Raw genomic sequence first — 24,867 nt, 5'->3', positions numbered from 1 at the left:
AAATGTGCCGCCATACTTTCGCGGATCTCTACCCAGAGGGAAGGTTACGGCCACCCCCAACTTCTTTGGAGGATCAGCCTGTGTCTTTTTCTGAATTATTTGTCTATTACAAACTTAAAGCTGCTTGTCGGTCTTTACACGCTACTTTCCCGGATGCCCCGTCCACCTTTAATGCGTTAGAGAACGTGCTTAAATCGGCTTCACCCCGCAGGCTCATTACTCGAATATATAATCACATGCAAATGTCGGCCCCTTTGACAAAGCCACAGGCACTCCAGGCATGGAATGTAGAACTTCCACCTCCACTTACGGACTTATTGTTGTTGCCAACTCACAGCACTGTTCCCTAATTATAAACTTCATCTCATCCACTTCAAGTTCTTGCACAGATTTTATAGGACACCCTCCAGTTTGCATCGTATCGGACTGAAAGAAGACAAAAGCTGCTGGAGATGCGGCACTGCTCCCGCAAACTTTTTACATATCGCATGGAGCTGCCCGAGGCTGGCAGTATACTGGTCCAACGTGTTTACTGTGATACACCAAACAACTGGTATGATCTGGGATCCTGACCCTGTAAAGGGACTGTTGGGTTATGTCAAGGATACACCTATTAAGGTCCGAAAGCTGCATGCCCTTTTACTTTTATTTGCTAAGCGCCGGGTTGCCATGCAGTGGGGACGCAAGAGGGTTCCCTCTAAAAATGATTGGATTAAGGACGTCACCTTTGGCCACTCACAATTGACATCGTTTTGGGAATTGATGCCTTCAGCATCCAGGCCCAAGGACATTTGTGAACCTTTTGTTGTGTGGGCTCGTGAACACCAGGAGGCAACTGTAGATATGCCGGCATAGGGTGGCCCGGGGGGGGTCGGGGATGGGGTGTTGCACATCACTTGGGGAGAACTATGTGGGTGTCTGTTGCTGTGCTTTATTCATTGTAAACCCTGGAAGATGCTGCAGGGAATATTTCTGCAATGGCCTCTTGGCAGATGCCAGCTGTTATTCTTTTTTATGATAGGATGTACTTACCTTTTTTCAGGCACGATGCGGTGGAGCGAACATGTATGCCAGAATGTACTTACATGATGGTTTTATTTCAAGATGATTATGTATCGAATAGCAACTGGCTTGTTGTTTATACTGTTTGTAGCATTGATTTAAAATGCCAATAAATACAAATAAAAGGAAATATATATATATTTTGTATTTATTAAAAAGTATATTTTTGTAGTCAATTTTATTGTTTATGATATTTGGATCATGTATTTATTCAACGTAATGATAATAATTTGTAATTCTTGTTATGTTGATATTAGGGTATTTTAGATATCTTGTTCAACAGTTTTCTTGTAGACAATATGTATGTCTTTCTTCTTGAAGTACAGGATGGTGATATTTTTGTAATCAATATTTTTTGTTAATATTCATGTATTTCAATATTGTTGTGGTTGATTTGGTGACATTCAAACACATCAGTATCTCTCTAATAGAATGGAAGTGTATGTTAGGTCAAAGTATGATTTAAATTTGACATGTCTATTACTTGTAAAGTCTCAGTGAGTCTCTGGAAGTCTCTGTCCAGTGAGGAGCTTGGGGCTTTCAGCGGTGCAAACGAGCATGGCAGGCCGATTTTAGAGTCAGCAGCTTGACTCTCAATGTCAAGCCAGTCTTCTCCTGGAGCTTTTCATTAAAGCTTTGCACAAAGTTCCAAACCTTCAGATCTTTTTTTCCGATGGTTCCTTTGTACAGAAAACTGTCTAACAGCAGCAGTCAAGAGTGCATAAGCTGGGATTGCCTCTTGGAGATTGCCTCTTGGACTCAGTGTCCCATAATGCACCTGGGCAGACCAGTTGTAGCTGGTCAGCTGGAGTAGTCTCACTTGGTCTGCTACAGGTCATTTCTTCCAGTAATTTTCTAACTGGAGATGCTCAGGGAGTCCACTTCATGTCTTTTCTTTTCATGGGACTTTCTTGGTGGAGCCTTGAGAGTCCAGCAGGTGCAGTCCTTCTGAGTGCAAGCCTTCTGTGGTGCAGTCCTAGGGTTCAGTAGGCCAGTCCTTCTTCTCCAGATGTTCCAGGCAGTGATCTGAGGGGCGTTTGCAGATCTCACATATTTATTTACCATTCTGGGCTCACAAGAGGGGGGACACCCTAACCAATAGGGCTAAAGTTGTCACCCTCTGCTATGACCACTTTCTGCAAAGTGCAACATATTTCTGACCCAGAATGCACTGCTCTCCAAAAATCAAAATGGAAAATTCTCTCCTTGGAGTGTGTGTCTGGCTAACCCAACCCATAGGTGTGGCTAAAAATTCACTACACATCCCTTCCAGCTTTCTCTTAATCCAATTATGGGGGACTCCAATCTGGCTGCGGACCAAGGAAGTGGGAGCTGGCCTTATCTCCACAGCTACCTTCCGCTTCCTGGCTTCTCTAGAAAGGAAATATCATCCCACCAAATGGCTGCATTTTCTCAGCCCCAGCCCTCTTCACACCTGCAGCTTGGCTCAGGCTGTCAAAGGCTGGCCATTCAGAAGAGGCTACTACAGGGCTGTTTTAGGTAACTTCAGGATATTAAGTTCTAACCTTAGTAAGTTGTTGTATTTATTCTAACCATTATTTTGATATTTGAATCATGGTGCTAACTAACTCCAATCAAAAGTTTGAATTGTAAACATTTTAATAAAGCGTTCCCATGTTACCCTGTAGGGCTAGCAGCACTACAATGGGAAAATATTACTTTGGCTGTTTTCCCCACCAGGGCTTATATAACATTTTATATAATGTCCCTGCTTTTTAAAAAGCCACCCAACCCTTGGGGCACCTAGCGCTGACCTTAGGGGGGATTTATATGTGATAAGAAGCTAGTTTTGGACTTTGGAAGTAGTTTTAGTTAAAAAGTCGAATTTTAACACAGTTTAAATTTAAAACCAGTTTTAAGGCATGCCTGGCTTTAAAATGTCACCAAACACCACAGCAGTGCACCCTTAAGTGCATTAAGTCCACTAGGTAGGCTGTCTTGGCAGATTAGAATTATACCAATTACCATATACCTTTTAAGGACAGAGCTCTGCTCTGGGCCTGGTTAGCAGAACCTATGGCACTCTCAGAGACAGTAACCACCAGTATCAGTCAAAAAAATGAGGTGATCAGGGCAAAAAGGTTGACTTCCCTACAGTAAGTCACTGGGACTAAAATGTTCGTATCGCATGATTTCCATGCCTTTCATGTCTGGGATATACTGTGGCATAAAATCAGCAGATGGGGCAAAGAAGGCCGATAAATTTCACCAAAGTTATGTTTGGCAACTGCGCCTACCTTTTTGGATAATTTAATTAACTTTACCCATCCAAAGTGTTAAATGTATTTAAGACACCGAGAGTAAAGTTTCGTAAAAAAAGCTCTGCTGGACATTCCAAGACTGAAAAAGGTTAGTTTGGAAATAGCAGTTTAATGTGATATAGTTCAAAAGTTTCCAGCAGCAGGATTCCAATGTATGTAACAGCAGCAACCTCTTTCCTCTGCTGATATTCTGTTCCATCATTTGAAAAGGATGGGAATGCGAGGCAGCACGCATGGGTGAAGTATCCACAGAAGGCAGGTCCCTGTGATTGGAGCAGTGTCATACTTCCAAACACTTTGTACTATTTTTTTTAGCTATCTATAAGAATACGAAACGAAAATGGATATGCCCCCTGCTATGCGACAATAGAATGTGAACTGTGTGACGTCTTAGTCTAGTAACTAAAATCGGATTCTACAAAACCACTTTTCAGCCAGAAAGCCAGAGCTTTTAGAGGAAATTTTAAGCAAAAACACATATGCTATGACTTCTAAAGCTGCTTTATTCTGTGTGTTTTGTTCTCTGGCTATTTTAACATGCATTTTGGCATTTTATGCTTTTTGTATTGCCACGTAGTCAAAATGGTGGCAGTATATTTACTTGAAAAACAAGTTAGACCTGCACATATCAGTACAGTAATAATCAGATTTAGGTGTCTCCTGCAGTAAACTTCAAGGCACTTCTTGTTATTTCGTTTCTACGTTGAATTATCCATTAAAGTATTTCTTATATCATTGTGCCCATGAACATATCTTCCGCACACTCACCCTAGATTGATAAAAATGGATTTATGAATTGAGAAATTGATTCTCGGGGTCACGTGGCCAAAGGTTTTCTGGAGCACCACGGACCACTGAACTATTCTATAAAGTGGGCTTATAGATAGCTCTCTTTATTTAATTGCAGTGCCAGGCAGACTGCAGCAAAGTGATGTCAAAGTATTCCACCTAGCAAGACTCTTCTGGACTGCCAGAGTCACAACGCTTGCGGATGGTGAAAACATTGGGATATATTTACTAGGAAGTGGCGGAGCACGGCTTTAGCCACCTTGGCTTAATGTTATGCTATGCCACTTCGAAAACGCAAGGCTGCACCGTATTTACAAGGATACAGTGCAACCCTGCGTTTCCCCCTGCGCTGGTGCTAATTTTAGCTACCTAGCACCAACGCAGACACCCTTGCACTATGGTGCAAGGGTGCCTGCGTTATAGAGGAAGATTATTTATGTGCAGGAAGGTGTCAGTTCCTGCACATAAACAATCTTCAAATAACATTTTGTGACTTCTATGTGTGTTGCTTAATGCAGCACACATAAAAGTTGCAAAATGTCATTTTTTTTTAAATTGATTGTTTATGTGCAGGAAGGGTCACCTTCCTGCACATAAACAATCAATGGCCTTTTGCTGTTTCTATGTGTGCTGCACAATGCATCAGACATAGAAACTCAAACTTAACAGCTTAAACAGCCTGTTTAAGACCAGGTTTTCCCTGGTCTTAATTTTGGCGCTGCCTCATATTTATGCTGCCCTTGTAAATAGGGGGCAGCGTCAAAATCAATGGGTGTTGCGGTGGGACGCTCACTGCAACACTCATTGCCCTCCCCTTTCATGCTAAGTATAGTGTGAAAAGGGGCCTTATTTACAAGACAGCATTAAGCCACATTAAGGGGTATATGTACCAGAACTGCTGCTAACTATTGCTAGTTAGCAGCAGTTTTCTTAACGCAGCCTATCACTAAAAACTATTGCCTTGAAAGGAAATAATTTACAATACGTTGCTACATGGCAATAGTTTAAGGTAGCCACAGTGAAAACTGCCGCAAACAGTAGTCTGAATGCGATACAAAAGTTAATGTTAGCGGGCAAAAACTGACGAAGGGCCCATTAGATGCAAAAATAACCTATAAGTCCAACTCCAATGAAAACTAGGAAACAAAACCAATGGAATGCAGAATGGAGCAGCCAGGGCCAAATGCAGCACAGATCAACAACCCACCAAGTCCCCAACAGCCAGGATGGCCATCTAGTGTCCCAGGGGAAGAGGAAATTCAGGGCTACTATCATGAAAAGAGGCGCATCGCTGGGCAAAACCGGTGATGCATCACTTATCATTGTGCACTGCTTGCAACACCATGGCATCCTAAACCTTGAAAGCACGGACAGTCCACGGGGCCCGGAGGCCTCGCTGGGCCTGTGTCTGGGACCCAGAGTGGGATGCAGAGGTGCTGTGGAGTTGCTGGGCCATGGCAGTAGACATTGAGGCATCGGCGATTGCCCTTACCTGGTGGTGAGATCTGCCAGGTTGCATGGAGACATGTTGCTGACCTGTGTGAGATGACCGCCTGGTGCCCCTTGGAGCTGTGAATGGTAGAGGCGCTCCTGCAGACCAATGTAGGGAGGTATGCATTGCATACCACGCGCCACCACTACACCGGGGTGCATTGAAGAGATACCATTGTATACCGCATTGCACCCCAAGCTCTCCCATCCACTGATTACATCCTACTCGGAGACCTCAAGTTCCACCTGGACTACACCAGTGACCATAACACCACCCCCCTCCTGGGGAACATCGCCAAACTCGAACTCAAGCAGCTAGCCACCGCACCAACCCACATAGCCTGACACACGCTTGAGCCTGTCTTCTCCACCAGTGGGAACTTCAACTACAGTCACACCACAGGACTCTCCTGTACCGATCATCATTGTTAACATCACGCCATCACCACACCAACCGTATACCATTGCCAGCATTGCCCCCGTTGGTGCTGGATAAAAGCCACCGAAGAACATCCCGTTAACTCCCTCTTCACCACCACTCCACCAAACCTTACAGACTCCAACCCTGAAGCACGCAACCTCCACGGATGGATCTCCACCCTGGCACCCCTCAAGAAAAGACCAGGCAAACAACACTATAAGAAGGCCAACTTGTTCACTCCCGCTCTCCTCTAGTCCAGCCCCACCTGCAGACATCACAAGAAGAGATGGAGCCACATCACCAATCAACTCCACAACACAGTCACCCTTGCACCTTGGCGCATGGCAGCCATTGTGCGCCAATAGAGGGGAAAAAGACAGGCAGGTTTTTCATGGGCCCCTTCTGACAGTTTCACTCAGCCAGAGTGTCATTTTCTTGACGTAGTTGCAGTGTGATTCTTGAACCACATTGTGCAGTATTTGCAAAGTGACGCATCTAGGCATATGTGTGACCTTGTGAAGCCCTGTGCAACATTATACCTGCATTAGGTATGATATATGCAGGGTGGGTGTTCGGACGCAACAAATCCTCATAGGAGTGGCTCAGTGAAATCCATCAGATTTCACTCAACAATTGTAGGACGCCACTGCGTCAGTACCTTACGCCTGCTTAATGGCAGGCATAAGGGTGCCACAGTGCCACATGGATAGGCTAGCCCCATGCATTGCTGGAGTTTCGTCATGCTAGTGACACAACTGAAGCAATGCATGACTTTAGCGCTGACAGATGTATCTGGACTCCAGACGTAGCTGTCATGGAGTCGCAAGAAGGGCATAGTTAAAAGTGTTCTATCTTATTAATGGTGTGTATTCCTGCCCTGTAGTTTTGTCGCAGGGCAGCACAGCAACATTCCTTGCAGCTCTGTCCAGCACCAAATCCTTCTGAAATGAGGCCTCAAGTGTTTGCATCATTTTTATGACCATCTATTTTTTGGTCTTAAAAAACTGCCTCCAACTGGAGATATAGGCAGTTTTTTGGTTTTGCCCCATACAAGGAATTCCTTGTAAATATTGCGAAGTGGGGATAGGTTGCATCTCATTTTCGTTAAGACCCGATAACAGCAGTTGCGATCCTAAAAATTCATGATAACACCGGAAAACTGCTGCATACTGCGGTTAGAGGCAACTTGTAAATATGCCAATTTAAAAAAGCTGCTTAACGTCAAAAATTGACCCTACTGCGGGGTTCAGTTCATTTGCCCCTAAGTGGCTTAATGCTGCTTTGTAAATAAGGCGAAGCCCATTTCGCCACAGGAACGTCAAGAATGTCACTAAAAGTGATGTTCCTGTTGCAATAGGGCTTGTAAATATGCCCCATTATCCCTATTAGTAATAAGGATATCATTTGGCAGGCAAAGATTTTCAGTCCAAGCAGGTCTTCTGTCCTTAAGGTCAATCTTGCAGCTGAGTGATCAGTCTTGCTCAATTGGAGATAGTTGGAGGTATTGTTTTTTTCCAGAATCCTGTTTGAACTAGCCTATTTTCTTGCGCATTTTTTTTATATTTTACCCAATGGAACAGGAATCTGCTTCTGTACTAAGAGAGCCTTTGATAGCAGCATTATGAAAAAGCACTTGAAATGATTCCAAAGCCCTCCTGAGAAGCAGTCAATGTTGCATAGACAACTGATATAGCCTTGTGGCCCGTCGGAGCGGGCTATACCAGTTATTAAAGGCCTGCCTCAGCTCGGGATTTTAACAAGGGAGCAGGACTTTAATAGCTGGTACAGCCCAGCTACGAAGGGCTATAAGGCTATTAGAACATTCTGCCACCATAAAATTTTGCCAGACAGCCTTTCTGCACCCCAATCTTTCCCTCCGGGTGGGCAGAAAGCACCCTAGACATCACAGATTTTTTTTATTGGACAGGGATGGGGGCCGTCAAGAATGGGCATGCCAATGCCCCCACTCTACCCCCCCAAAAAGGCATAAGACTTTCTGCCCCCCAGGAGTCAGATGAGGCCACTAGACCCTAGTGATTTTTTTTTAAATATACATAGGGGTGTGGGCTGCCCACAATGGGTATGCCAATGCCCCCACCCAAAAAAAACGTACAGTCTTTCTGCCCCCCAGGGAGGCAGGATCGGGCAATGGCCCCTTATCTTCCCCTCCTGGGGAAGCCCACTAGGCACCAGGAATCTTTCTTTCAAAGTTCGGGCAGGGGCTGCCCAGAATGGGCATGCCAATGCACCACTCCACCCCCCAAAAAATGCCACAGTCTTTCAGCCCCCCCCAGGAGGCAGATGTGAGCAGCAGCCCCTGATCTTCCCCCGGGGGGGCAGAAAGCCCACAAGACACCAGGGATTTTCTTTTATATACGTAGGGGTGGGGGATTTCCAGAACGGGTATGCCAATGCCTCCAATACCCTAAATAAGATCCCACAGTTTTTCTGCCCCCCCAGGAGGCAGATGAGGGCAATAGCCCCTGATCTGCCCCGGGAGGGCAGAGAGCTCACTAGGCACCAGCGATTATGCTGGATTTTTTATACTTAGGGGTGGGGGCTGACCAGAATGGGCATCCAATGTCCCCACCCACAAAGAAAAATGGCCACAGTTTTTCTCCCCCCCTTGGGGGCATATCGGGGCAATAGTCCCCGATTTCCCCCCTCCCCAGGGCGGCAGAAAGCCCACTAGGCACAGACTTTTTCCGGAATGTGCCTACCTGTGGGTTTTGGGTCTTAGCGCAGCTGGCACCCAAGGAAACCTAGTGAACCTATACATTTTTTTTAACTAGACACCCGGGGGAATCCAGGATGTTGTGACTTGTGTGGCTCTCACTCTGTCCTGTTACTCAGAATCCCTTGCAAACCTCAAACTTTGTAAAAAACAAACACATTTTCCTCACATTTCTGTTATCGGGAGACTTTGGAGAATGTGGGGTGGGTGGAATGTTGTGGATCTACGCAGATTCCAGAACTTTCCATCACAGAAATGTGAGGATTTTTTTTTTTTTTTACAAAGTGTGAGGTTTGCAAGGGGTTCTTGGTCTGCATTTTGGGACTTTTCCTGTCGCGGGCACTAGTCCTACCCACACAAATGAGGTATCATTTTTATCAAACGACTTTGGGGAATGCAGGGTGGGTGGAATTTTGTGGATCCTGGTAGATTCCAGAACATTCCGTCACTGAAATGTGAGGAAAATGTGTTTTTTTTTTTTACAAAGTTTGAGGTTTGCAGGGGGTTCAAGGCAACAGAACCTAGTGAGAGCCACAATAGTCATCCCATCCTGGAATCCTCTGGGTTTCCAAAAAATGTATAGGTTTTCTAATTTTCCCTAGGTGCCGGCAGAGCTAGGGTTCAAAATCTACAGGTAGGCACTTTGCAAAAAAAGTGTCAGTTTTCACTGTAAAAATGTGGTGCGTCCATGTTGCGTTTTGCGCCGTTTCCTGTTGCGGGCATTAGGCCTACCCACTCAAGTGAGGTATCATTTTTTAGGAAGACTTTGGGGAATGCAGGGTTGGTGGAATTTTGTGGATCCACACAGATTCAAGAACTTTCCATCTCAGAAATGTGAGGAAAATTGTTTTTTTGTACAAAGTATGAGGTTTGCAAGGGATTCTAAGTAACAGAACCTAGTGAAAGCCACACAAGCCACCCCATCCTGGATTCCCCTGGGTGTCTAATTTTAAAAAATGTATAGGTTTGCTAGGTATACCTAGGTGCTTGCAGAGCTAGGGTTCAAAATCTAAAGCTAGGTACTTTGCAAAAAAAGGGTCAGTTTTCACTGTAAAAATGTGGAGTGTCCACGTTGCGTTTTGGGCCATTTCCTGTCGCGGGCACAACGGCCTACCCACACAAGTGAGGTCCCATTTTTATCGAGAGACTTAGGGGAACACAGAATTTTAGAGCAACTGCTATTACCTATTGACTTTCAATGCTTTTCTTCCTTCCAAATATAAGACAATGTGTAAAAAATGAATCACTTTTAAAAATGTCCTATAATTCACATGCTAGTATGGGTACCCACATTTTCGGAGATGTGCAAATAGCTATTGTTTCTAAACTCTATATTTTGTTCTTATTTCAGAAATACATAGTTGTCTTTCATACCAAATTTTCACTGTTTATATTTTCCCAAATGAATTGCTATATACCTGCTGAGTTATTGGCTCTGGGTTTGTCAGGTTCTTGTTGAGCCTACAAGTCCTATTTATCCCCACAACCAGAATGGTCCAGCAGATGTAAAGGTATATTGCTTTAAAAAAATCTGTCATACTGAGAAGAAGTTACAGGTGAAAACGGCACAAATGGCTGTTTTTTTCAACTCATTTTCAATTTTTCCTATTTTCAACTGTTAGTTTCTATAAAACAAAAACTTGAAGGATCTACACAAATGACCCCATAATGAATTCAGAATTGTGTCTACTTTTTTTAAATGTATAGCTTTCCAGGATCAATTGTTGCTTTCATACCCATTTCTACCATTAACTGGTAGGAGGTTGAAAGCACCCAAAATAGCAAAAATAGGCTATGTCCCAGTAAGATGCCAAAACTGTGTAAAAGAAAATGTGCTTTTCTGATAAAAGTCAGTCTTTCCCTGAGAGCTGGGAAGATGGTGATTTCAGCACCACGAACCCTTTGTTGATACCATTTGCAGGGGAAAAAAACAGATGCTTTCATCTGCAGCACTTTTGACCAACAAAATTTGGCTGGCTGTAATTTGGCTAATTTCTGGGTCCCCTCCAGGGGAATCAACAATGGATACCTTATGTGGTCAAAAAGTTACAGAGGCCTAAGCACTAACTACCCCAAATAGCCAAAAAAAGGATTAGCACAGGGGGGGAAGGCCTAGCAGCAAAGAAGTTAAGTGCTTTGTCTATACAGCTTCTCATTTTGTCTGGGTAGTGATTAGACCATATCCTTTCTTGCGTGTACTGGTAATTTCTTTCCCATTTGTCCAGTGTTACCTTCTATGACATTGAAAACATCATACACCAAGAAGCTACTTGAACAATGTTTGACCAAACTATGAGGCATATTTTCGAGGGCCTTGCATCATGCTTGCACCATGCAACGTGGTACATGCATGACGCAAGCCTCTCAATCATATTTCTAAAGCAATACAAAGCCACTTTGCATGGCTTTGAATGGCTTCACAAATATGGCGTAATGCAATGCAGCACAAATTGTTGCGTTACCTTACATTGCGCAAGGAAGGAGTTCCATAGGTGTTGTGGTGAGTGTTCCCACCTAACGCCCATGGTTTTTTACGCATTCCCGGATTTACAAGGACTTGTAAACCTGGGAATTTGTCAAAACCTTATGTCTCCCCAAGTGAGGCTTGAGGAGGAGAAATATGTTTATTTCGCCTTGTTTTTTCCTCATTCTATGTGTACTGCAATCCTGTCCTTTCCCTGTGATGCAGGGCAGCGCAGAAATGTAATTTGCAGCACTGCCCTGCACCACCATTCTAAAATATGACCTTGTGCCGCTCAGCCATCATTATAATAAATATGCCCTAGTGGTGCTAGGTGGCACACGACAGTACAGCAAGTTGCAGGAATGCACTGTATTTATCCAATATGGTGAATTTCTGTCCTTTCCCCCTGGACTGGCCTCGTTTGGCAGTTTAGCGCCAGTGCACCATGGAGCAAGGGTGTTTGTGTTACAGCCAGGATTGTTTTGTGCAGGAAGGGGCACCAACCAGAGAGGTATTTTACTCTTTCTATATGTGCCCCAGAATGCAGCACACACAGAAAGAGGAAACAGCGTGTAGAAATAAACATATTTCTCCTTGTTCCGCTTCACCTGATGCATTTCCAGATTTACAAGTCCTTGTAAATCTGGGAATGCGTCAAAAACAATGGGAGTTGTGTGGGAACATCCACTGCAATACCCATAGAATGCCTCCCTTGCGCAGAGTAAGACAATGCAGCGACTTGAGCTGTGTTGCATTACTCTTTATTTGTGAAGCCATTCAAAGCCACACAGAGTGGCTTTACATGGCTTCATAAATATGTATTGGGGCTTTGCATCGTGCATATACAATGTTGCATGGTGCAAGCATGAATGAATTAATGAATATTGCATTTCTAAAGTGCAGCTGTCACTCCACAAGGAGCATCCTGGCACGAAACAGAGAAAGACAGAGTTCATAACGCCGGAAGTTGAAGGGGACCATAAGGTCACTGAATAAGTGCATTACACAGTAGGTCAGGGGCCATAAAGATCCACGTTTTCAGATGTTTCCTGAAGAGAGATTCAGAATCAATGAATCTCAGATGTCTGTGGAGTTGATTCCAGGCCTTGGTACCTGGGAGAGCACAGGATTTGCCACCTTTGGTCTTACACCTGAAGGTAGGGGTTCGAAAATATTGGCAGATAAGGATCTCAGGGTCCAAACAGTGGTGTAATGAGTAAAACTAGAAACTAGTTATTTTGGTCCTAATGCTTTGTGAGCTCTAGAAGTGAGCAAGATGATTTTAAACAAAAACCTTTTGTGTATTGGTAACCAATGTGGGGCTTTAAGAGCAGCTGAGGCCGAAGAACGACGTAGCAATTTCAGCACAAGCCTAGCAGCTATGTGTTTTACTACCTGCAGCTTCATCAAAGTCTGTTTGGCGGTGACTGCATATAGACTGTTACAGTTGTCCAATCTGACGAAATTAATGCAAGGGCCACTGTCTTTCTTGCTGCAAAGGGAAGATAGTAAATAAAAAAGCCAGTCATTTTATTAAATTAAAACACATTCCTGACACTGCAAGAGCTTGTGGGTGAAAAGATACAGAGGCATTAAATTTCACACCAAGGGTTTTTACTACCTCAACTGTGTTAGGTGAGGAAGGTGCAGAGTCCGGCCACCACTTACAGAAAAGCAGAAAGGGTCCCTGACTTAACTAAATAAATTTGGAGAAGAAAGCAGGAAAAATCACAATGGTAAATACTGACAGGAACGTCTCCAAAGAACTTTATTTATTAGGCTGCAATATGTCCATGATACACAAAAGGCCACGCACCCGAAAAGTGTTTTTTAAAGTTTATTTTTTCTAAAGTACAAAAATATATTCATAAATTCTTCATCTTTTTTTAAATATTTGTGCATCTTTATTTTTTGTATATGAAAACAAAAGAGAGAATACATACAATAGAATGGTTCTATGTATTAAATTGGTGAGCACCCACAACAACAATACAATAGTACAAATACATACAGAACATATAATATCTCACAGTGCAAATAATGAGAAAACCAACATAGATCCTAAGACTGGGCAAAACAATATACAAGACAAGTGAACATATAACATACGAGGAAAAACATTCACAAAAAATGAAAATTATTGTTCATTATATAGATATATATAGTATAATCAGTACTGTACATAATGGGTACTTTAATAAACAGAAATGCGGTGCATTAGGAAGAATTCATAAATATATTTTTATACGTTAGATAAAATAAACTTTAAAAACCACTGGTCGGGTGCATGGCCTTTTGTATATCATGGACATAATTTAGCCTAATATATGAAGTTCTTTAGAGTCTGGCCCACCACATCACTGGATCAAAGGATGTTGGACTTCCCTAAAAGCATGAGTTCTGTCTTCTCGGTATTACATTTAAGGTGGTTGAATTGCATCGTTAAGCAATGTTTGAAGTTGAGCTCTGAGCTAGTGGAGATTTATCCAAGACCAAAATATGCTGTGTGTTGTCAGCATTCAATGTTATTTCAATTTCGAAAGAGGAGATCAACGTGATGAGTGGGGCCATGTATAGGTCAAACAGTGCAGGGCTAAGTGAGGAGCCCTGCAGTACATCCGAGGTGATGCTTTTTTCTGGTGATAAAAAAGGTCCTAATACCACTGCTTGCCTGCAATCTGAAAGGAAGGATTTTAACTAGGTCAAAGAAAGATGGGAAATACCACAATTTTTGATACGCAGCAATAGTATGTCATGAGAGATGGTATAATGTGTGAATGATAGATCTAATAGGATCAGCACTGCATTCTTTCCAGAGTCTAGGGTTAGCTTTAGGGTATCTACAACTTCCAGCAGTGCCAACTCCATAGAGTGTTTGGGATGGAAAGCCAGACTGCCAAGGGAGAAGAGAAGAATATTGACCTCTTCCAAAAACGTCATAAATTGGCTATTTACCAGTTTTTCAATTATTTTCCCAAGGGAATGAAGTCATGAAATAGGGCCAAGATTAGAGACAGTTGAGGGATCCGTTAGCTCTTTTTTCTGTAGCAGTTTAACAGCAGCACATTTCCAGTCAATTGGGACTTCGGCAGTGACCAACGAGGTGTTTACAATCTCATTGATCACTGGGTTCACAATGTCTACAATTGTATTAAGAATGGAGGGCGGGCAGGGATCAACAGGGGAACCTGGTTTAGAAGATAGGTTTTCTTGTTGAGATTGGGCTGGATTAATTCTTTGAAAAACTTGGAGGGGGGCTCCTATCTGAAGGGAGTCCTCCTCTAAATCATGTGTTGCCAAAGGGGTGGTGCTAAACTCGCATTGAATGTTCTAGATTTTTTTCCAAAGAAGGAAGAGATTTGATTTGAAAATATCAAAAATCGGACAAAACTACGACTGACTCCTGGTTTAGCACTTAAATCCCAATATATCTAAATAATATTCAAGTCCTGTGCACAAATCTTCCGGAGTTCGTCGTAGAATAACTCCACTGAGAGCCAGATGAAGAAGATAGGTACAAAAGAGGAAGGTGCACCAGTACAAATTTCCAAATTCCAATAGATATCCTTGATATTCCTTTTATTCTTGTAGTTCAAAAAGATAAAACTCGGCCAAGGCGTTTCATTCTACACAAGAACTTCTTCAGGGCTGAAACAAGCAACATGACAGAAAAAAAAATGACAATACAACATATATAAACTACAGATACAGCAAACAAAAAAAGTTTTTGTTTATAAATAATATCACCACAAAGAAGAATCAACACTGATAAAAACAACACATAAATGACATAAATATACACTGACATCAAATTGTAAAACGTGTATAAAAAGCACATACAACTATACTATAGACGCATGCCAAACTAATGGCATATATGCATACCATATCTCATTACAAATCCCAATAGGCGACCCCCACATATATAATTCATTCATTTTAGGCAAGGTACAATATTCTGTGGGAAATAGAAAGTATATAATGGAGTTCATAAATGCAACAGTTCGCCATAAAAGTATATATCGCCAAACACGCACCAAAAAAGCAGCTTTATAACCTTCGGCAGTAAAAATGCAATGTAAGCAGTCCCATGTGCATGGAAAGTTCCTAAATACAGCACTCTAATATATGTAAAGAAAAAAGGGAAAAAAAAATATATCTCTCTATATATATATATATGTATACAGAAGACAAAGTATAATAATTCATTATATAAACAATAAATTCTAAAAAATCAAGCACAGAGCAAATAACTACACCCCTTTTAAATCCATAATCTACTCAAGGGGCAATCTCATTAAGTGCATTGTCAAGCAGCACGACATATATATTTCCAAACTAAGTATATTAATGAACGACAGAATGCCTACGAACAATATAATAATCAGAATGATAAGTACACGATTAAGATAACATAATAAATATAGTTAATACAAAAGAGTTTTTTATTAATCCTATTGCTTTCAAATTAAATCAAGAGGTCAATAAATCTCTCACCCGAAATTGAAGAGATGTTCAACATACGGTAAATATAGACCAAACAAGTACATCTGAGAATGTGTCCATTAGATATTTAGTGCAATCAATGGGGTTCTAAAACCAATAAACACAAAAAACTCCTATTGCCTCTACAATGTGTGAGGGGGAAAACAACAACAAACACAGAGAAGCAACCACCAATTTTATGTACTAGTAAGTATAAGGCCAATATTTGACACTTATATCACATAAACAGGACAACTATTCCCTCTTAGATCGCGTTTATTAGATGACAAAGTATAGTGGTCATATTACAAATGGTGAAACCGAAAAAGGACGGTTATGTCAAGAGGAGAAGTACTTCCTACCTTAGGAGACCCGTCACACTGGACGCCAACTAGGTGAACGACAATATAGTTGAAATCGTGCTCCATTTTGTCTATTTTTGTATCGAAACGGGAAGTATCAGTCACGTGACCATGAAACGACGTCTCCGTACGTTATGAAAGTACGATCGGAGACGAAAGGCGCCATGATATAATGGTCATAAGAATCAGTAAAAATATATACAAATAGAGAAAATATAAATACAAAAGAACCATGGAAGGGCCAAACACTTACCAGATAAACGTAAAAAAAATTATTCCATAGCACGATATAATTTTAAACACAGTAATCATGCGCACCAAAAACTGAGGTATGGAAAGCACTCCCGATGATATATTAAAAAAACGGTCCTTGGATATGTCATCAATCCGTTGAAAAAGGAGAGCCCCCAATTGTAATTGTATACAAGATCATCATGCGCACCATAAATGCGCTGAGGTATGGAAGCGTTTCCAATGCTGTTACAAGGAAAACACGCACTGCAGGCACCATCAATACGTCAAGAACGAGGCGCCATGTTACAAGGGTAATATATATAAATGTCCCTGATGTTATTACAGCAAGAAGTCATCAAACATCCCATTAATACATAAGAATGGGGCGACATTGTGAAATGACACTAGAAAGATTGCCCCAAAAGTTGTTAGGGTTGGGAAAGGATGTTGATAAAAAAAAAACAACATTGGAGAAGTAAAATTAAATGGCCAAACAGAGCCATTACTCTAGATTGACACTATAAACTTCATCTTTGGATACCGGATCAGACTGGTATTGTATATTCACAAAAAAGGGAGAGAATAAAGGCACTACCTGTCAAAAAGCGGCATAGCATACCTTTAACCACTAGACTCACAATGGTCACCAAATTTAAAGAAATAACCAAATAACCACAGTTTTTTTCGTTAAAGAAGATAATGCATTTCGGAATCCGAATTATGTCCCAGCGTAGTGGTCCGCAAGCGGCAAATCCATTTTGACTCTAGTTGTCTAAGTGCCAGTTCACGATTCAAACCTCTCCTACCTGTGGGAACGTGATCAATTCCATGGAACAAGAAATTACTACTATCCTTATGTTTGATATTATAATGTTCAGTAATAGGATATCTGGTATCCCTGTTAAGTAAGGCTCTTCTATGTTCCTGTAGACAAATTTTTAGACATCGTATGGTACTACCCACATAGATAGTTCCACATTCACATCCCAAGATATATACCACATAGGTGGTGTTACAATTAATAAACTGATTAATGGTATATATCCGTGGACTATTGTAGGAAAAAGTCTTCAATCTATTTTTTCCATTTGTACAGATATTACAAGTCCCACAAATAAAGAAGCCATTAGGTTTCTTTGATATCCAGTTTCCATTAGTTTTAGGGGTCATAACATAGCTGGGACAAAGTTGTTTCCTCAGTGAACTCCCTCTCCTATATGTAATAGCAGGCATATTCATGATACAATCCTTTAACCACGAAATCGAGGTAAGGAAATGCCAATTCCTTCTCAAAGCATTAAAAATGTCATTGCTATGGGTAGTGTATTGTGTGATGAACCTCACTCTGTTCTCATTTTTACTACTATCTCGTGTCATAGTCTTGTCAAGTAATGTCGAGTCCCTCTTTATACACAATATTCTCCGTTCAGCCTTGTCTAAGATCTTATTACTGTAACCTCTCTTTTCAAATCTTCTCCTTGTTTCCTTAACATTTGATAAAAAAGTCTTCTGTGTACTACAATTCCTCCTGATGCAAGTTAAATATTGTTGATAACAGACCTAGCATGAGCACTAGATGCATGCAACACAGCATTGCATGCTGTCTCCTTTCTATATAGTTTACTCTGTATTACCCCATCCTCAATGTAAAAATTGATGTCCAGAAAGCTGATGTTATCCTTATGATAAGCCATCGTAAATTTAACATTGAAAGCATTATCGTTTAAATAAACAAAATATTGCTGTAACATTTCAATAGATCCAGACCAAAGGCAGATGATATTGTCTATGTACCTCCCCCAGAACACAATAAATTCCGTCCAGGGGGAGGCACTTCGGGCCCAGGCATGCGCCCTCTCGTACCACCCCATAAAGAGGCAGGCATACGAAGGAGCAAACCTGGAACCCATCGCAACGCCCTTGATCTGTTGGTACCAGCAGGTGTCATGTAGAAAGAAATTATTCATAAGAATGAGGTCGACCATTTCAACAATCATTTCATTAAATTCATAAAACTCAGCGCCCTCCCTATCCAGGAATGAGCGCATGGCCATAATTCCAAATTGTTTGTCAATACAGGTGTATAAGCTTTCGACATCAAAAGTCACCAAAAGAAGTTCATCAGACCATTGAAAGTCCCTGAACTTTACCAAAATATCTTTACTGTCCTTTACATATGATGGTAAGTCAAGAACATGTTTATGTAGTTTGATATCAACATACTTGGATAGTTTTTCGGTAGGTGATCCCACCCCTGAAATAATAGGTCTCCCAGGAGGGAAAGGGCCCCCCTTATGTATTTTGGGTAAGATGTAAATGCAGGGGTAAGATGGGCAGTCAACCTTAAGATATCGTTCTTCCGAGATAAGGCATATAGCTCTCCATTTATTAAGTCTAGCATTTATCGTGATGATAAGATTAGGGATAGGATTACACGTAATTGGTCTGTAGCAGGAGTTATCACCAAGTTGTCGGTTAATCTCATTAAGATAATCTCTACGGTTCATAATGACCAAATTGCCACCTTTGTCTGCCTCACGTATTACGATGGTAGTGTCTTCCTTTAAACGTTTTAGAGCCAATCTCTCAGTCTGAGAGATATTCTGTGTTGTCTGTGGTTTATATTTGTTAGATATTTCTAAGGCATACAGATCTTCCGACATTTTCTAATGAAAGGCATCTATGTTCAAGTCATAACCAAAGGCAGGCAAAAATTTCGAATTGGGACGCAAGCCACTGTCCACATGACCATCCTGTTTAATATCAAACTCATTCAAAAGGGTAGACATATCACAAACTTCATCATCACAAATCGATAGCAGACATTGTATATTCCTGACATCAGCAATTGTATGAGAGTCCGGCTCTCGAAGAGGTACACCCCCACCTTGATCCCGTGGTCTGTTGGAGAAAAAATCACGAAGTTTTAGAATTCTCACAAACTTAAATAGATCCACATGTGCATTGACCAAATCCCCACTTTGATTCGGACAGAAATGTAAACCTTTGCTAAGGACACTGATCTCATCTTTGTCAAGTATTTTGCTAGAATGATTTACAATTTGACAACAGTCATCAGTGTCTGCGATGGCAATCTCATTTTATGGTACTAGTTGGTATTTACCTTCATGGCCCTGGCTATGGTATCTGCCTTGCCAATTGTAGTTTTGGAATTTCCTTTTGGACCTCCTCCCTCCCCGCCTGGTTTTAGCTGTTCTTTCTTTTGTTGGAGTCTGCTGGAAATGCGTACTTTCACAAGTTCCTTCTGGAAGGACGAGGCCCCTTCCCTAAAGGGGCATCATGTACCAAAGATGATGAGGCGGTACTACCCTGTGATGAAACTGATACATTACTAATAGAGCTAGTATCATCACCTTCACCCTTATCATCTCTATTCCTTTTCTTATCTTCTAAGCCTTGTACATTATCAAATTTTTTATGAAAGGTATAGATTCTTCCATCACGATAATCTCTATCATCTCTTTTGATTTTCCCAAGCGTCTTATCTCTTAAATATATCTGATGACTGTCTATGACCTGTTTTAGAATGGCATAATTTTTTTCTATCAGGTCCTTTTCCTCCATTTCACCAATCAATTTTTCAATTACAATGATCTCTTCCTGAAGTCTTTCCCCTTTCTCCATCGCATGTTTCACTAAGATTTTCATCATAGCCTGTGATGCTCCCTCCAAATTATATTCCCATTCTTTAAGTAAAACATCACTAAGATCCTCAAAGGTGGGGAAAATTAAGATGCGAAAACCCCTTGGAACCTTGCCATTTTCCATATATTGTTTTAGGGTAATACCGTCCCACCATCGACTAAGTTCCTGTTTTTTTAAACGTTCAAGTCTTATAAACAATGTTTTTAGACTATTCTTATGTGTTGATTCTTGGATCACTCTCTCCTTAGAGCTCCCTGTACCAAAGAGGTTGTTTGCCATATCCTCCCGACTATCATCAAATTTCGACATGTTTAAATTAGTACTATATTAATTAGGGGATAAGTGCACAAACAGTCAAGATTAGAAAATATCAAAAATCTGACAAAACTACGACTGACTCCTGGTTTAGCACTTAAATCCCAATATATCTAAATAATATTCAAGTCCTGTGCACAAATCTTCCGGAGTTCGTCGTAGAATAACTCCATTGAGAGCCAGATGAAGAAGATAGATACAAAAGAGGAAGGTGCACCAGTTAAAAATGTCTAAATTCCAATAGATATCCTTGAAACTCAGCCAACACGTTTCATTCTACACAAGAACTTCTTCAGGGCTGAAACAAGCAACATGACAGAAAAATAAATGACAATACAACATATATAAAGTACAGATACAGCAAACACATTTTTTTTTAATAAATAATATCACCAAAAAGAAGAATCAACACTGATAAAAACAACACATAAATGACATAAATATACACTGACACCAAATTTTAAAACGTGTATAAAAAGCACATACAACTATACTATAGACGCATGCCAAACTAATTGCATATATGCATACCCTATCTCATTACAAATCCCAATAGGCGACCACTGATGGCTCGTTGGTGGTGGACCCACCAACATCAGCACCTGCAGGTCTGCCAGCCGCATTCCAATGTGGCAGGCGGAGGCATCTGGCGGAGGGACAATCCACTGCGCTTCCGATGGGCTCAAGGAGCCTGTTGGACAGTCAGAGGGACAGTAATCCCTTCAGTGGTGGTGGTGCTTGCTTAGGCACCGCCTTAGGGATTACAATGTTCCTTTCCACCTGCCCTTTCATGGCAGTTCACCTGCCATGAAAAGGCAGGCAGAAGGTGATGCAGAAAGTGACTTTGGGGGCCTTAGCAGGCCCCCCTTCCTCCCTGGCCCTCTGATATGGGGCCTGGGATTCACCTTTGGTGCCTGACTAAACATCGCTGCACTGTGTGGCAGGTACCTCATGGTGCCTGTCACAGAGTACAGAGATGTTTACAAACATGCCTCTTAGCAGTGAGGCTTGTGCTGCAGCCCTTTCTCGGGCCGCAGCACAAGCCTCAATGCTAAGAGGCATGTTTCCTACCGCCTCCACGGCGAATCGATCATAATTTGCCCAGTGGGACTGCCAACTCTCTGTCGGTCAGTCCCGTTCCCGCATCAATGGTGGTTGAACGCTTGTCCGACTGCCATCATAATCAGCCCTATTGTTCAAGTAGCTTCTTAGTGTATGATGTGTTCAATGTCAAAGAAGGTAACACTCAACAAATGGAAAATAAATTACTGGAACACGGGAGAAAGGATAGGGTCGAATCACTGGTCCAACAAAGTTTGGATGCTTACTGTCTTGCGTTGCATTTTATCTTGTTCTAACGTGCTCACTTTCAGGCTGATCAATGGTGATACATTGTTAGTTTTGGTTTACTGCAATTCCCACAATTTTCTACCTAACTAGGGTAACGGCAAAGAACATACCAAACTATTTCACTTCACTTACTTACATGTAAAGATCTTAAGGACAGGGTGGCACTGGAAGAGGGCAAACTCCTAGAATTTCTAACCATTGACCAGAAAAACGTGAGATTTACAGGAGTGATGAATGTAAAATTGTTCACTGTTCCGATCTGTGTTGAGTGCACCCTCAAAGGGGTGCTCCTGGTGGAAACAGTGACAGTGTGTTATATTAGATACAAATATACTGCCCTGAGTGGAGATTAGAGCTCTCGACTGGCCTGGGGAAAGCAAAGCACTCTAAAATACCTAATTGAGTTGACGTTACATGCCTGTCTTTATCTGCTGAGGTACCAGGAGACCTCTGAGGATGCAGACAGATTCAGTATATGAAGGAACCTGCCTCTATGGGGGCACTTTATGGGTCCTGGGAGTCCCCCTGCTACCATCCCAAGTGGCACCATCAAGAGGGCACACTGACTATGCACCACTTTAGCTGGGATGCACAGTAAGTGTACCTCACAATGGCTTGCTTTCCCTTGCACGTTTTTCTGTAATATTGCACGACCACTGGCCAGAAGTATTCCCCCATTTGCTTGTGATGCAGAATTCGTACACAAACAATTCCTATCACAAAATGGGCCTGCTGTCCTTCTAGAATACCAAAATAGACCTGTATAAAACATTTTGGGTACAAACACCCACTTAATTCCCTTGTCTTGTTATGTAATACGGCCTCTGGACTTTTCTTTTTTGTAATACTTTACTCGTAGCACACCAGTCTCTTTTCTTTTGTTGCTTTGTTCTACCCAGAATGTCAGTTTTTTGTTGAGATTAGGCGCAGCAATAGTTACATCTGTGTTGGTGATGTTGATAAAAAGCACTTCTTATATTTCTGTGAGCCACTGATGTACTTAAGAATATAAGATAAACTATATAAACACCCTTTGGCACTATACGCTTTTAGTGGAAGTGTGCCAAGATGAAAATTAACATACAACGTGCATCATTCTTTAGGGTAAATATCATCTAGATGAGCCTCAAATCCATCCTCTTGAGTGTAAAATAGTTGTATACCATAAACTCCCTCATAATAGAATCATAGTTCCAGTTCAGTTAACTTTATTTGGCCTTAACAATAAGGTCATAAAAGTATGAAAAGACAAACATACAATCAAGTAAAACATCTCATTTTCATAATAGAACATCAATAATTACAGATAAAAAAGACGATAAAAAGTGAGGTTAAAAAATACAATTAATAGCACCTTTAATAGATTCTTTTAGATATACAAACTACAAACTGAACAGAGCGATCATCAATTTCAGGCACTTTCCAGACTGATCGATCTCCGCTTTGCTAAGGACATACATAAAAAAGATGAAAGGGAAAAACAAACAAATGGGTCAGGTAACATTTAAAGAAAGCACAGGGCTGGGCGGCATTGAACAAACTTACAATTCCGGTAAATGGGACAAATGTACTTTTTACGCTCGGGGGTATAAAATTTACAAACAAATATAAAATGGAGATTGGACTGAGAGGAAATACAATCCCAGGGACGAGCTGGTAGTTCACTCATTGTGTATACTCCTGAAGAATAACCCAGCATACAAGGAATGAGGTTTAGTCTAAAGCGAACTAGCACGTATCGATGACGCATATTAGTCACCACGGTCAGATATGAGTTTAAACCTTCGGGCACAGAAGGCACACCCAGGTATAGTGCTACCATAGTTTTGTTACAATTAGATGCATATCTATTATTTTCCATAAGAGTTTGAAAGCAGGTTTTATTTCAGCTTTAGGGATTGATTGGCAATTTAAAGGTTTGTTATAAAGTGTTTCTAAGCCCAGGCTTACTAATGTTTCTCTTACATATTTAAGCCAAGTTACCTTCTGGGCAATTTATGACGCCAAGCAATCCTTAATAATACTTTGGGTTAGGCGCAGTGTATCCCTTTTCCTAATTGAAAGCCATAATAAAACTGGGGCAAGTGATATGGCATTTGAAACACATGGTACATTCAATTCCTGGTGCATTGCAAAACTTGAACAGCTAAAAGGTAAAGACAATAATTTTTTTTTTTAAAGTGATCTTCTAGAAGTTGGAGATTATCAACCTTTGAAATTCCCCATATCCTTGCTCCATATGTCGCAGAAGAAACTGCCTTAGCAGAATTGATTTTCTTTGTTGGCTCTAGTGACTTACTTCCCAGTTTTTTTTATGAAGGAGAACATTGCCACCATACATTTTTCCAAAGCATTACATCTGTTTAATATCATGTTTATCCAGGTACCCCTGTTATTAAAAAGTACATCCAAATATAGAAAGTACTTGGTAATCTCTACTTTCTGTTCCACGATTAAGAAAGAGGGCATTTTGTTTGGTTGCTTTCCTGCTATCAAAACGAAAGTTTGTGATTCATTTACTTTTGACTGCAAAGAAGCCATGTAAGATACATAGTTATTAGGAGCTTTTGCAAAGCTAGACCCGTTCTTGCAATTAAAACTCCGTTGTCTGCATAAACCAGAATGGAGACCCGTTTTCTATTAATCATGGGGACATCCACTGTGGATTGATCATCTGCTGTTTCAATACTATTTATATACAGGGATAACAGGAAGGGGGCTAACACACACCCCTGCCTGACCCCCCTAAGGATAGGGAATGACCTAGTGCATTCACCTTGACTACCGAACCTCACACAGGCTGTACATTGGGAGTACAGTTGAAGAATAAATAAAATACAAGTATCGTCAACACCCATATCCTTCACAATGGTCCACAGTTTACTATGCAACACGGAATCAAAAGCTGCCGAGAGGTCCATAAACCCCATACAAATAGGCCATTCCTTAATTTGGGTGTATTTACCTGCGATTAGATTTAGGTTTAGGCACTGGTCTAAGATGCCCATCCCTTTTTTAAAACCATACTGCACCGGTATTAAAATATTTATTTCAGCTGCCCATTCTTCTAGCCGATTTAAAAGCAGACAACCCATTAACTTTAGGGTTCCATCCAAAAGTGAAATGGGCCGATAGTTCTTAGGTAGAGATTTATCCCCTTTTTTATAAATTGGGACAATAGTAGTAGTTTTCCATGAGGCCGGAGGGCCCAC

Source organism: Triturus cristatus, chromosome 1_2 (assembly GCF_964204655.1).
Source record: "Triturus cristatus chromosome 1_2, aTriCri1.1, whole genome shotgun sequence".
Taxonomy (NCBI): domain Eukaryota; kingdom Metazoa; phylum Chordata; class Amphibia; order Caudata; family Salamandridae; genus Triturus; species Triturus cristatus.
The sequence above is the reverse complement of the archived record's forward strand: the minus strand, read 5'-3'. Positions refer to the sequence as shown.